Raw genomic sequence first — 12,773 nt, forward strand, 5'->3', positions numbered from 1 at the left:
ACAAGACATGGAGCAGTGCAGCAGTCAGTCCTGTTAATCAGTGTTTCATGAAGTGTGGCGTGTGAGATGATTTCAAGAGACTCATTAAGGAAACTTCAATTAGTTACATATCTAATGTTTAGTAGGAAAAGACGGTCAGCAAGTCAAATGTGTCCTGCTGCCATTTACCTGCTTAGGACAAGGCTTTACAGAACATGGAGCAGGGAACATAGGAAGTAAGCACCAGCGTGAGTGGGGTAAGGACACGATCACAAGAGCGAGTTTGACAACCCACAAGGGGACTGGCCATGTCCACTCTGGGCTCTGGAGCCCTAGGCTGCTGACCACCCCCTGCTGGAGACCTCATGGAGGGGAGGAGCTCAGCTGAACCCAGCTTTCAGCCACCCCCACCCAGGCCCAGGAGGGACACTGCTGTGGACCCTCCACAGCAGCCCTGACTCTAGCTAGTTCTCAATGAACCTCCTGGATGCCAAGTGGGAGGAGGACCACCCTGATTCCACATGGTTCAGAGATATGAAACGGGCCTTGTTTTAGTCCACTGAGTTTTAGGGATATTGTCCCCAGCGACAGATAACTTTAGACACTTAGAAAACACTGACCTAGGCAATAGCTTTAAGGTATACCATTCTTCTCTGTTTTTTTTCTTTCACTTTCTAATATATTCTTCTAAAGGGTCATGTTTGTGAAACTTTTACTCTTGTTTAAACCAACAAAACCTGAACAAGACGGTACAATGAGAATTATTTTCTAAGCTGTCCAGTCTTTAATCACATTTAAATATTAATTATGACTCTGGTTTATGCCATATTCCATCCGATGGGAAGGACAGGTATAAAATGAAAACCTTAAAACATATAAAATACACAAACTTTAAAATCACTTGCAACCTTTTTTTTCCTTCTTCTGTCTAAATGCTGTCATTTCCCAGTTTTCTGTCTAGCTATAGGTGCTGCCTGACTGCAAACCTGACCCACACACTCCTTGGTGACTCAGAAGCTGCTGAGGGGAGAATCAAACCCCTTCCTTACTCCCCCAACACAGCTGAACTAAACCAGCTGCCAAAGTGACCCAGCATCAGTGTGGAAATCCCAGACCCCTCCAGAGAATGCAGAGGAACCTCCATGATGGTGCCAAACACAAAGGGGGGCTTTCCCATGCCAGCTGGGGATCCAAAGCAAGTCACAATCCAGGAGGCAACGCTGACCTCAAAAGTTGTGGGTTTTAAATGTGAGAAATAACATGAAATGCAGAGACCTGCTCCTTATAAATATATACAGCAGAGCAGTTATTATATTACAGTATTAGCTTATAATTACAATATAATCATATGTTAAATCACAATTGCTTACTCATTCTCTCTATAAATTTTACTTTTTGGAAAAAAAATTTTCTGCTTCCATAAATCATCAAATTTGCAGCAAATTTGATAGACATCTTGAAAGTGGATCAAGTTTCAATTCGCATACAACACACTTTGAATTTCTCCTAAACACAGCCTGAGGAGCCTTCACCAACAAGGCATATGGATGCAGTCCACCCACCGCTGCAACCTGCCTCCATGGGGATGGCTTCCTGCAGGAAGAATGAAGGAACATTGTGAATCAAATATTTGTTTTTGTTTTTTGGGTGGCTGGCTGGTAAGGATATCCAAACCCTTGACTTTGGTATTAGCACCTGAATCTAATTCTCACAAATAATTAAACACAACTAAAAACTTTAGGCTAAAGTTTAGAATATTTCAAATAAACATGAATGGTACATTAAATCAGTTTCTTTACACGTATTGCCACTTTAGAAATGCTAAATACAGACTTAAGTTAAAATTTAATTGCTACTGTTTAACACAATTGATACTTTACCTGCCAAACACTGAAAACTTGGACAATTTTTCTCCTGGAATCAGAAATACAACAAAAAACCTGGCCGATGAAATCTTTTGGTCCAAATAGACAACCAGGCCTCACATCACTGTTGTCAGTCACTGTTCACAAGTAACAGGATTCATGTTTTCAACAACTCAAATATCTAGAGACTACTTCCATGGAGTAAGTTCCTAAAAGAAAACATAAAAACAAAAAATTACGGCTCTTAAATACCTGTAACTAAAACCACATATCAGTAGTTTTAAAATAAAAAGGCACCAAAATTTGAGTGATCTTATATTTGAGTGTACATTATGTCAACCACAAGACACCCAGGGAGTTAGGAAAAAAAAAAAAATACAACACCCTCTCCTTTAAGGACTTTTACATAGAAAAGCATACATTATCACTACACTCTGAGAGAAGGTTCTAGGACAGCCCAGAAGGAGAGGCCAGTCTTGGACTTGCTCAGGGGAGGCTGGCAGAGGTGCAGGAGATGAGGGCTCAGAGATCAGCCATCCAGCATCAGCTTTTTTCCCGGTATGAGCCTGGTCTTGGGATGAACCCAGCTCAATAAAACCCAATGCAGAGCAGAGAAACGTGAACAAAATGTGAAAAGGGTGAACAAAATTATATATAAATTTAATTATTCAAAAATTCTCAATATTGTCACTATGTCATCATTTTAATTAAAAACCTAAGAAAATTTTTAGAAGACTAGTGTTTATGATTACTGAACACCAACATTCCACAGTTCACCTACATGTACTTAAAAAACATTTCTCCTTGTAGAGTCTCTCAATAGCCACATCCTAAACATTCACTCAACAGGCCTTTATTTCCAGCTAGGACCAGAATTTCTACTTTTTCTAGCACATCTGCCCGAGAGCCCACCCTCCTGAGCAGTGCTTACCACCTCCTAACTTCTCACCTGCTCCAGCTGCCTCCTCTAACTGTGGTCTCCCTGGTGACCTCGGAACAGAGAGGCAAACATTCCGCCTCATCCTTTTAAAGAGATGGTGACCATTAAGACTTCAGAGTTCACCAACTAGCCCAATAACAACACCATAGTCATATAATCTCTTCAATGAAGTAAACCTACCCTTAAAATAATTGTTTTAAGAATTCAGAAACTATTTGGTAATACACTTTTATATTTCACAATACTGAACATTTATAAAAGCAAAGAAATCGATATGTTCTCAGGAATGAAAAAACATTTTAAAAAATTCAATTTATTTGTTAATCTGAAAAATAAACATGTTTCTGGATTTGATTTGAGTTCTGAATTATAAATCAGAAAAAAATATAGTTATTTTAGTTAAGTACAATGAGATAAAGGACATACTTAGAATAGCATAGACCATTTTAAACATGCAAAATTGATTTTTCATAATTTCTTCAACACAAAAAATCTAATATGAAATTTCACTTAGCTTGAGAAATAAAAACATGAATATCAAGTCAAAATTTTTTTTAAAAAATGTTAAATATCCAACACAACTCAGAATTACTACATTACTCTGCCCACTACCCAGCACATTACAGGTGGAATGTGGTCAAACACATCATATTAACAAAAAAATTTTTTTTCCAGAAAGGAAGAGAAAAGTGGGCATCTCTGAAACTGGGAAAGTAAACTGTAGGGTAACACTGAATGTACTGAACTTAAAGTTATTTTTCTAAGCACACATTTTTTCTCAGCTGAAAACTCCATCTCCTACTAACTCAAGAAGTCAGGATAACGCTACAAAATCTTGGGTTAAAAAACAAATATATATTTGTGCACGTGTATATATGTATGTGTGATAGTAGTCTAGACTTAATAGGTCTAGACTATTCTTAATAGGTCTGTTAACAACAAAGCCTGCAACAAAAAGGCTGGAAAGTGACAATTCAAGCAAGGACATGTGGCTGATCTTCACACTTCAGCTCTCAAACTTTTTCTCAGGGCTCCTTTATACTCTTAAAAGTTGAGGACCACAAAGAGCTTTGTTTAAGGGGTCTTCAAAAAGCTGACGGAAAGATTACCATTATCTTTTAATTCTGTTTTTCCATGAACTGTTTAAAACACTCTCATATATTCATTGATATTTCCTAAATTTTAAATATTAAAAAATAAACCCATTATACATGCACACTTTTTAAATAAAAAAGTAACATTATCTCTAAAATAATTACAGCCAGAGTGGCACTGTTTTATATTTTTGCAAATCTCTGTCTTAATAGAGGACATTGGGACTTCAAGTCTCCTTCTGCAGTCAGTCCACATATTCTGTGGGTGAAAAAATGAGAGAAAATCCTGCCTCATACAGATGTCATTAAGAATGGAGGAGCATTTTACAATACTTTCACATAATTATGGATGTTCTTTGATGCTATACGAAATCTTAACAAGTAGTAGTTTCATAAAAGTTTGCTGCAACATGTAATCTGAAACCATATGAATGAACTTTTCACACTTTTCTAAACTAAAACCCACTGTTTTGCACTTTAAACATATCTTTTACTCATGTGTGTTGGTCATCTGGAAACACTGGTTCATCAAGTTTTGGGCAGAGATGCCAAATGTCAACACATTTCATTAGATGATGTATTAGTCCGTTTTGCGTTGCTATAACAGAATTACCTGAGATTGGGTAATTTATAAAGGAAAGAGGTTTATAAGGCTTACGATTCTGGGACAACTGTGTTTCGCATGGGCCTTCAGGCTGCTTCTACTCATGGCAGAAAAGTGGCAGGCAGCTGGCGGGTACAAGCAGATCACATGGTGAGAGAAGAAGCAAGAGAGAGAGAAGTGAGAGAGAGAGGAGATGCCAGGGTCTTTTAAACAATGAGCTCTCGTGGCAACTAACAGAGAGAGAACTCACTCATTTATCCCCCCTCCCCCAGGGAGAACATGAATCCATTCATGAGGGATCGCCCCCATGACTCAATCAGTTTCCAACCCTGCCACACTGGGGATCAAAATTGCACATGAGTTTTGGAGGGAACAACACATCCAAACTCCATCAGAGGGTATTAAAAAAATACATTTGTTAATGTCACTTCCAACCTCCTCAGAAGTCTTTAATTACTGGGAAGACATCATCAAAGTCATGATGGCAGATACAAATTTCCCAGAATTCTAATTTTTGCATGAAAGCTTGAACTGTATCATTAGTAGCAAATACTGTCCATTGCTTTCCTTGAGACTCACATCATTCATTTTGGGGAAAAGATTTACCAAATAGAGTTGCAAAAGTGCCGTCTGTCTGCTGTCATGCCCAGGAGGGCTGGCTTCCCTGAGATGTAGCTGAACAGCTCAGGACTCAGCCAGTCCCACCAGAGCCTTCCTGGAAATGCCACCCCCGGATACAGCAGATGTCCTGTATACTTGTCCCTTCATCACAGGGACAGGTGAAAAGATGTCTGAGGGTTGAGACTTACTAAAATTAATATTTACTGCTTCATCAAGGATGCCCAGAAGGGAAACTGGCATATTTTAACCACCCAGTGCATGGCGGGGAAGAGCACAAAGCACCTGTGCTCTGATCCGCCTCTGCACCACAGTGCACATGTCAGCTCACAGTGCCCGGCTGCTGCTGCACAGCTAGTTTTGACCTCTCAGGCCCAGAAAGGGTTTGGGGGACTCCCAGGGGTCCGTGGAACACACCTGGAGAGCCTTTGTAATCTGCAATTTCTACTAGTTTGAAAATACCCTTGATATGTGCAAAGCAGCGGTACATATCCACACTTCAGGTATCAGAAGAAACTTTAAACACTTTTTTCCACAAGAGTGTTCTACAACAACCTCTAGGATTTTCCCTTCAGATCCCCCAACTCATCAAAATGTTAAGCTGCCAGAAGTGAATTTCTTAAAAACTAAAGAAAAAAAATAGCCTCCCAAAATGTTGTTACTTAAAAACAACTATAAGTATTAGGATACATAACTTTATAACCATTATAAATGTTAATGCTCAACTTGTAATACTCAAAAATCTGCTTGAAGTAAATAACTGAAGCATACTTATTTAAAGATGTGCAGTTCCACAAACTCTCCTTTAACAACAATAGAACGTGTGTAATCATCACGGAGAGCAAAGGTTCTCAAACGGTGGTCAAGGGTGGTCCAGTGGGGCTGCCTTTTCAGGAGGTCCCCAGGACCAAAGCTATTTTCAGAACACTAGAATTTTCTGTGCCTCTGTCACCCTCTCAGGAGTATATAACAGAGTTTTCCAGAAGCTAAATGATGGTGATATTAACTTGAATGTAGCAGCAGATCTGAGAATCCAGCTGCTGTCAGTTAAGACAAAGAGATCTGTAAAAACTTTTAAAACAATGCCACCTCTCTCATTGAATTGTTAGGTTATCATGTAAACGATTATTATTTTAAATAAAGGTATTTAAAAATGAATAAATAAAAACTTTGTCTCATTTTTAATTTTAAATGGGGTGAATATCAACAAATATAACCCAAATAAATAAAAAGCTCTGAAGTTCTCAGAAGTTTTTAGGAGTAAATTTAGGAGTTTTTAAGACTAATTTTTAAACTTAAAGAGAAACATTAAAATGAAATCCCTCCACTCACTGCCATGAGGAGAGTTTGACAACACGTGAGTGAAAAGAGCAAATCAGCCCTGATGGTGGCCACTTTTCTACACACCCTGCCACGTGCACACATCCGTGCTCACCAGCACGTGGTAATGTGGGATGTGCGGACAGTGCCCCTTCTGGTGTTTTTGCTTTGTTTTTACATATAGCTTAAATTTTTATCTTGACAACATAAACACACTAAAGCTACCTTCATGTTGGAAAAAAATTGTTTTATTAATAAATGTATACTAAATACCACTTAAATATCTCCATTAGCAAATGGAAAACAAAACCACAGCACTAAGTTTGATACTGAGAGAAATATCTACTTTACAAATTGCACACACAATAATCACCTACTCATTATGTTTCATAGTCAAGGCTATGGAATTCTTATTAAAATATGTACAATTACCTATTCAATTTCATATAACAACTTACCCTCTAAATTACTAACAAAAATAAAATGAGGCCAAGGCAATGAAGACTGTCTCACAGGCAAGTGTGTGTACCGAGAAGAGGTGAGCTCAATTCAGACCGTGCTCTTTGACCTCCTCTTTCCTGATTATTACGTTTCCACTGATTATCACATAACCTTTGTAATGGAATCAATATACATCATCTGATACTAACCACACAGAGGCCAATGTTAGATTTCCATTTGAAGGGACCCACCATTTAAGAAAGAAATGAAAAAGGAAGACCCCATTTAAGGAAAACTCTCCTAATGGACTTCTGAGTCCATCAGACATAAGAGACTCTCAGACATGTGCCACGCTGCAGGGACTCAAGGATAACAGGAAGCCAGCCTGTAAAAAACACATTCAGTCTTTGCTCTTCAACAGTCAATCGTAAGTCACGTCGTATCACAGAATAGGTGTATAAAAAAGGTAAGAAGTGTCTTGTTAACAGAAGTATAAATCAATCAGGTACAGTTCACAAGTAAATACTAAAGAGAACCACTGCCTTGAGCTGCACAGAACTGACCCCAAGGGAATTAGAACCCCATGGCCTTAGAAAAACTTACAGTATCAACAGCAACACCTGAAAACTTCACTACCAAAGAAACTGGGAGACAAAGTCCCCACTCTAATCCCTCCCCTCCCCACATGAAGACAACCCATTCACCCCTTAAGGTAGAGGCTGGAAGAATTTAGAGAAGCAGGCTGGGAAAAGCTTAAATTGCCATAAACAAAGAATTAAGGGAAATTATGGTGAGGGCTCAGAAAAAGAAACGTAGGGAAAGTCTGCAACTTCTTAGAGATTACTTAAGTGGTTGTGATCAGAATGTTGGCAGAAATGTAGACAGTACGGGCCATTCTGATGAGGTCTTAGAACTGGGGAACGAGGTATTATTGGAAACTGGAAAAAAGACCATCATTGTTATATAGTTGTAAGGATGTGGCAGGATCGTGTCCATGTCCTAGAACTTGTGGAGGGCACAATTTATTTATTTATTTATTTTAATTAATTAATTTTTTTAACAAGTTTACCAGTTTTATATTATCAATACTTAGTAAATGTCAAGTCCAAAATTTCAATATTCAGAAGTATGAGGTTTGAACTTTTTAGAATGCAGTGACATTTCCAAAATAAGATTAATTTCTCCAATCTGAAAGATGAATACCTTCACTAAGACTGCAAAGTATTTTTTATTTTTCCATGACTACAAAGAATATAATGCTGTATCTATAGAAAACATTATTAATTCATAAGTATCCCTAAGCTACTACTTTGCCTATACAAAGATTTGAAAACAGCCAAAAAACATTTTTTATTGAGGTTTAATCAAAAAATCATATCTCAAGACTGCAATATTGACCTGACATCCATGGCTTAAAGATATACAAGTTGTACTAAGTTCTTAATTAATTCTTATTAAGTTTTATTAAAGGTAACAGCATCAGTTCACCATTTCATGGAGCAGTACATTGCCATGTTTGGTGAGTTTGATGTCACCTGCACCAGAAACAAGACTGTTCAGAGAACAGTGATATTATTAACCTCACATGGCAAGAGCCAAGCAAGACACTCCCAATGCCTGCCACCCCGCTATCCTTCATACAGGGAACTGAGCTTGGAAAACTTCCATTGTGCCACTCAGAAATACCACAGGGAAGGCACAATTTAAGAGCAAGGAATTAGAATATCTGATGGAATAAATTTATGAGCAAAATACTGAAAAAGCTGTGTGCTCCTTTTAATTGCACACGGTAAGATGAAAAAGGAGAAAAATTATCTAAAGACAAAATTTATAATTAAAAAGTAAGCAGAGTAGAAAATTTTGAAAATTTGCAGCCTGACCAAGTAAAGAGTATAAAGGCATCTTCAGGAGAACAAACCAACTGTGTGGCCAAGAGAAGCTTTGCTAAACAAAGTACCATGAACAGAAGGAAGCCAGGTGCTATGCATCAGGACAATGGAATGAAGACCCTGAAGGCATTTCAGAGATATTTGAGGCTGCCTCTCCCATCACAGGCTCAGAAAGATAGGGCCTTAAGGAAAGAAAAGGCTCATGGCTCAGGGCTGCCTCAGGTCTCTGCCCCATGAATCTTGCGAGTGTTTTGTAGTCACCTTATCCATGGCTCAATTGGCCCTGGATTTTAGGTGTGACTCAGGCCACCAATCTAGAAGGTACAAGCATAAGCCTTGGTGGTGTTCCAATGGTGTTCATTCTGCAGGTGCACAGAATGCATCAATGTGCCCAGAAAGCAAAACATGGAGTCAAGGAAGATTATTCCAGAGGATTAAGATTTAATATTTCCCTGTTGGATGTAAAACTTATATGGAGCCCATTACTCCTTTATTCTTGTCTATTTCTTTCTTTAAAACTTCATAAAATTTCCAATGTCTGGATCACCATTGTATTTTGGAAATACACAACTTGTTTTGATTTCCCAGGCCTACAATTCAAGAAAATTTGCCTCAGGATGAATCAAGCTTAAAGTGTCACACGTGTCTGATTTAGATGGGACTCAGGCCTTTAAACTTTTTAACTGATGCTAAAAAGCAAGCTAAGACTTTGGGGTTACTGAGACAGAATAAATACATTTTGTATGTGAGAACACAAGTTTTGTAGAGCAAGGGAAAGGAAGCTATGGTTTGAATGTCCCTTGAAAACTCAGGTTGATGGTAGGGGCCAACGGCTTCAGCCAAACCCCCTTGACATCTGCATCCAGCCCAGCAATGACCAAGCCACCACGGGAAGTGCCTGGTATCCCCTGCTGGAATGAGGGGGGTACCACAGGCCTCAACCATGTACACTCTCCTGTCTCCTCCTCCCACTCTATTTCCCTCTCTTTTCCTCTCTCCTCCTCTCCCCCAACTGCTCCACAACCTCTTATAATTTAAAAAAAAAACTCATGTTGAAATTTAATTGCCATTGTGATGCATTAAGAGATGGGTCATTAAAGAGGTGACTAGATCATAAATGTTTTGTCTTCATCAATGGATTAATGTCATTATTACAGATGTGGGTTAGTTACTGAGAGAATGCACCTGTAATAAGAGTGAGCTCTCTCTTTCTCGTGCCCCCTGTCACCCTCATGCCTTCTGTGATGTTATGATGTAGCAAGAAGGCCCTATCAGCATGTCAGCACTGTGCACTTGACCTTTCCAGCCTCTTGAATCATGAGTCAGAAAACACTTCTACTCTTTATAAGTTCCCCAGTCTGTGGTACTGTTAAAGCAGCAGAAAATGACCGAGTGGCTTAATTGATTAATAAACATGAAATCCAACAGTACAGAGCTTACAAGAGACTCATTTTAGATATAAGAACACACAGACACTAAAAGAGATAAAAAAAATTCATAAAAATCATATCCAAAGGAGTACCAGAGTAGTTATACTTAGACAAAATAGCCTTCCAGGAAAAATTCGTCACAAGAGTCAAGATCACTACGTGATAAGGTGGTAAATTTGTCAAGAGAATGTAGCAATAAATATATATATATATACACACACACTCACACAGCCTAAATATATAAAGAAAATATTTATAGAATTGTAAAAAAAGACAGAAATATAGTAATAATAGAGAACTTCAAAACCTGAATTAAAACAATAGATCATTCAGACAGAAAACCAAGGAATCAGTGCACTTCTATAACACTATAGACCAAAAGAGCATAAAAGACAGATACAGAACATTTTGTCCAAAGGTATCAGAATACATGTTTCTTAAGCATACATGAAACATTCTTTAGACATTCTACAGGACATATATGTTAGGCAAAAACAAACAAAAAACAAAAAACAAATCTTAACAAATTTAAAAAGGATTCATTTATATCAAGGTTTTTTAAATACCACAATGGCATAAAACTGGAAATCAAATCTACTTCAGATGTGCTTCTGAAAAGCCAATTGATTAAAGAAAATTCAAAAGGTATCTTCAGATGAACAAAAATAAAAACAAACTAAACTTATGAGATGAAGCAAAAGCACTTTAGGATAAAAGTTTCTAGTGAATAATTTCTACGTTAATAAAAAAAGGATCTGGAAAACACAATCTAAGTTTAACCCCCAAGGAAATTTGCTGTGGATTCAATGTCCCAACCCAAACTCACTGAAGCTTAAAGTGTGTCCCCCAAAGTTCCAGGTGTTGAAAACTTGGCCCCCTCTGTAACTGCTGAAGGTAGAAAATCCTATTACAGTAATTCAAAGATGGGGCCTTAAAGTGGTGATTAGAGTGTAGAACCATGTCACAGTGAATGGATTAATAATGGTAGTCAGGGCTGCGGCTCTGAGAGCTTTAAAAGGAAAGCACAGGAGAGTCTCTCTCTCTGCTCTGCCACTTTCTGCCCTGTGCGACCCCTACACTGCTATGAAGCCACCACCAAAGAATACCTTCACTAGAGGTGGCCCATGGACTTTGGACTTCCCTGCCTCCAAAACTATGAACAATAAATTTTATTTTCTTACAAATTACCTAGTTCCATGTATTTTGTCATAAGTAACAAAAGAGCATTGGTACCAAGAGTGGGGTGTTGCTTATAACACATACTCAAAAATGTGGAAGCAGCAGCTTTGGAAATGGGTAATGAGCAGAAGGCTGGAAGAATCTGAAGGAGCAGGCTAGAAAAAGTGTAGACACTGGTGTGAGTTTAAAAGACAAGAAAACCAGGGAAAGTCTGGAATATTTTAGAGACTGGTTAAATGATGCTTACAGAAATATGTCCTGTAAAGACCATTCTAAGGAGGTTTCAATCAAACTAGGTAGTTTATTGGAAACTCGGGCAAAGATCACCCTTCTTATGAACTTGCAAGAAACATGGCTGCATTCTGTCCATGCCCACAAGTTTTATGGAATGTGGAACTTAAAGTTGCTAACCCTGGGTTCTTGATGAAAGAAATTTCCAAGGAAGCTACATGGCTACTTGTAACCATCTATAGTGAGTTATAGCAGTAAAGGCATGAGGAAAAGCCAGAATTTACAATTCAAAAGAAAGCATATCTCAAATAATTTGAATACTTCCAGCCCAGCCACAAAAGCAAGAGTGTAGACCAGGGGCCTTTTGCTAAGGAGAGGAATACAGAAAAGTATTAGCAAGAGAAGGGAAAAAAGATCCTGAAGGGATTTCAGGGTTTATCTTTTCCATTACAGGCCCAGAGGCCTAAGGAGACAGAATGGTCTTGGGGAACAGGCCTGCGGTGCCCACGGCAGGCTCACTGGCCAGGGCCACCTCAGGATGCTGCTCTCCACAGCAGCACCTCAGCTGCATTGGCTACTTCAGCTGTGGCTAAACTGGTCCCAGGTGTGGGTGGACCCACAGCTTTGGAAAATATAAGCTGGAAGCCTTGAAGGCATCCGTGCACTGTTAATTCTGCAGGCTGGCAGAATGCCAGAGCAGTGGAGGCTCCCAAGGTGGAGGCACCCTGATTTCAAAGGACACAGAGAAGGCTGGTGACCCAAGAAGAGATCTGTCACAGGGCAAATTCACCACAGTCAGCCTTCACCAGAGCAATGCTGAGTGGAAATGTGAGGTTAGAGTGGCAGAAGTGAAATCCCATCAGCTCCATGCCTACTGGAGAGGTAGAAGCAGGACCACAATGGAGACCCCAGAACTGTGAAGCTACCAGCAAGCAAAGCCAGCCTGAGAGAGCTGAAACATGGCCTTTAGACCAGGAAAACCATAGGAGTGGAGGTGCCTGAGGACCTGGAGACCCAACCCCTGCACAGCATGCAGAAGACGTCAAACATGCAGTCAAGGTAGAGGATTCACCAGCTTGAGACTTAGTGCCTGCCCTTCTGGGATTCTGACTTGTTTGGGACCTGTATCAGTACATTTTGTGTTGCTATAACAGAATACCTAAGACTGAGTAATCCATAAGGA

This window comes from Cynocephalus volans, chromosome 4 (genome assembly GCF_027409185.1).
Source record: "Cynocephalus volans isolate mCynVol1 chromosome 4, mCynVol1.pri, whole genome shotgun sequence".
Classification (NCBI taxonomy): domain Eukaryota; kingdom Metazoa; phylum Chordata; class Mammalia; order Dermoptera; family Cynocephalidae; genus Cynocephalus; species Cynocephalus volans.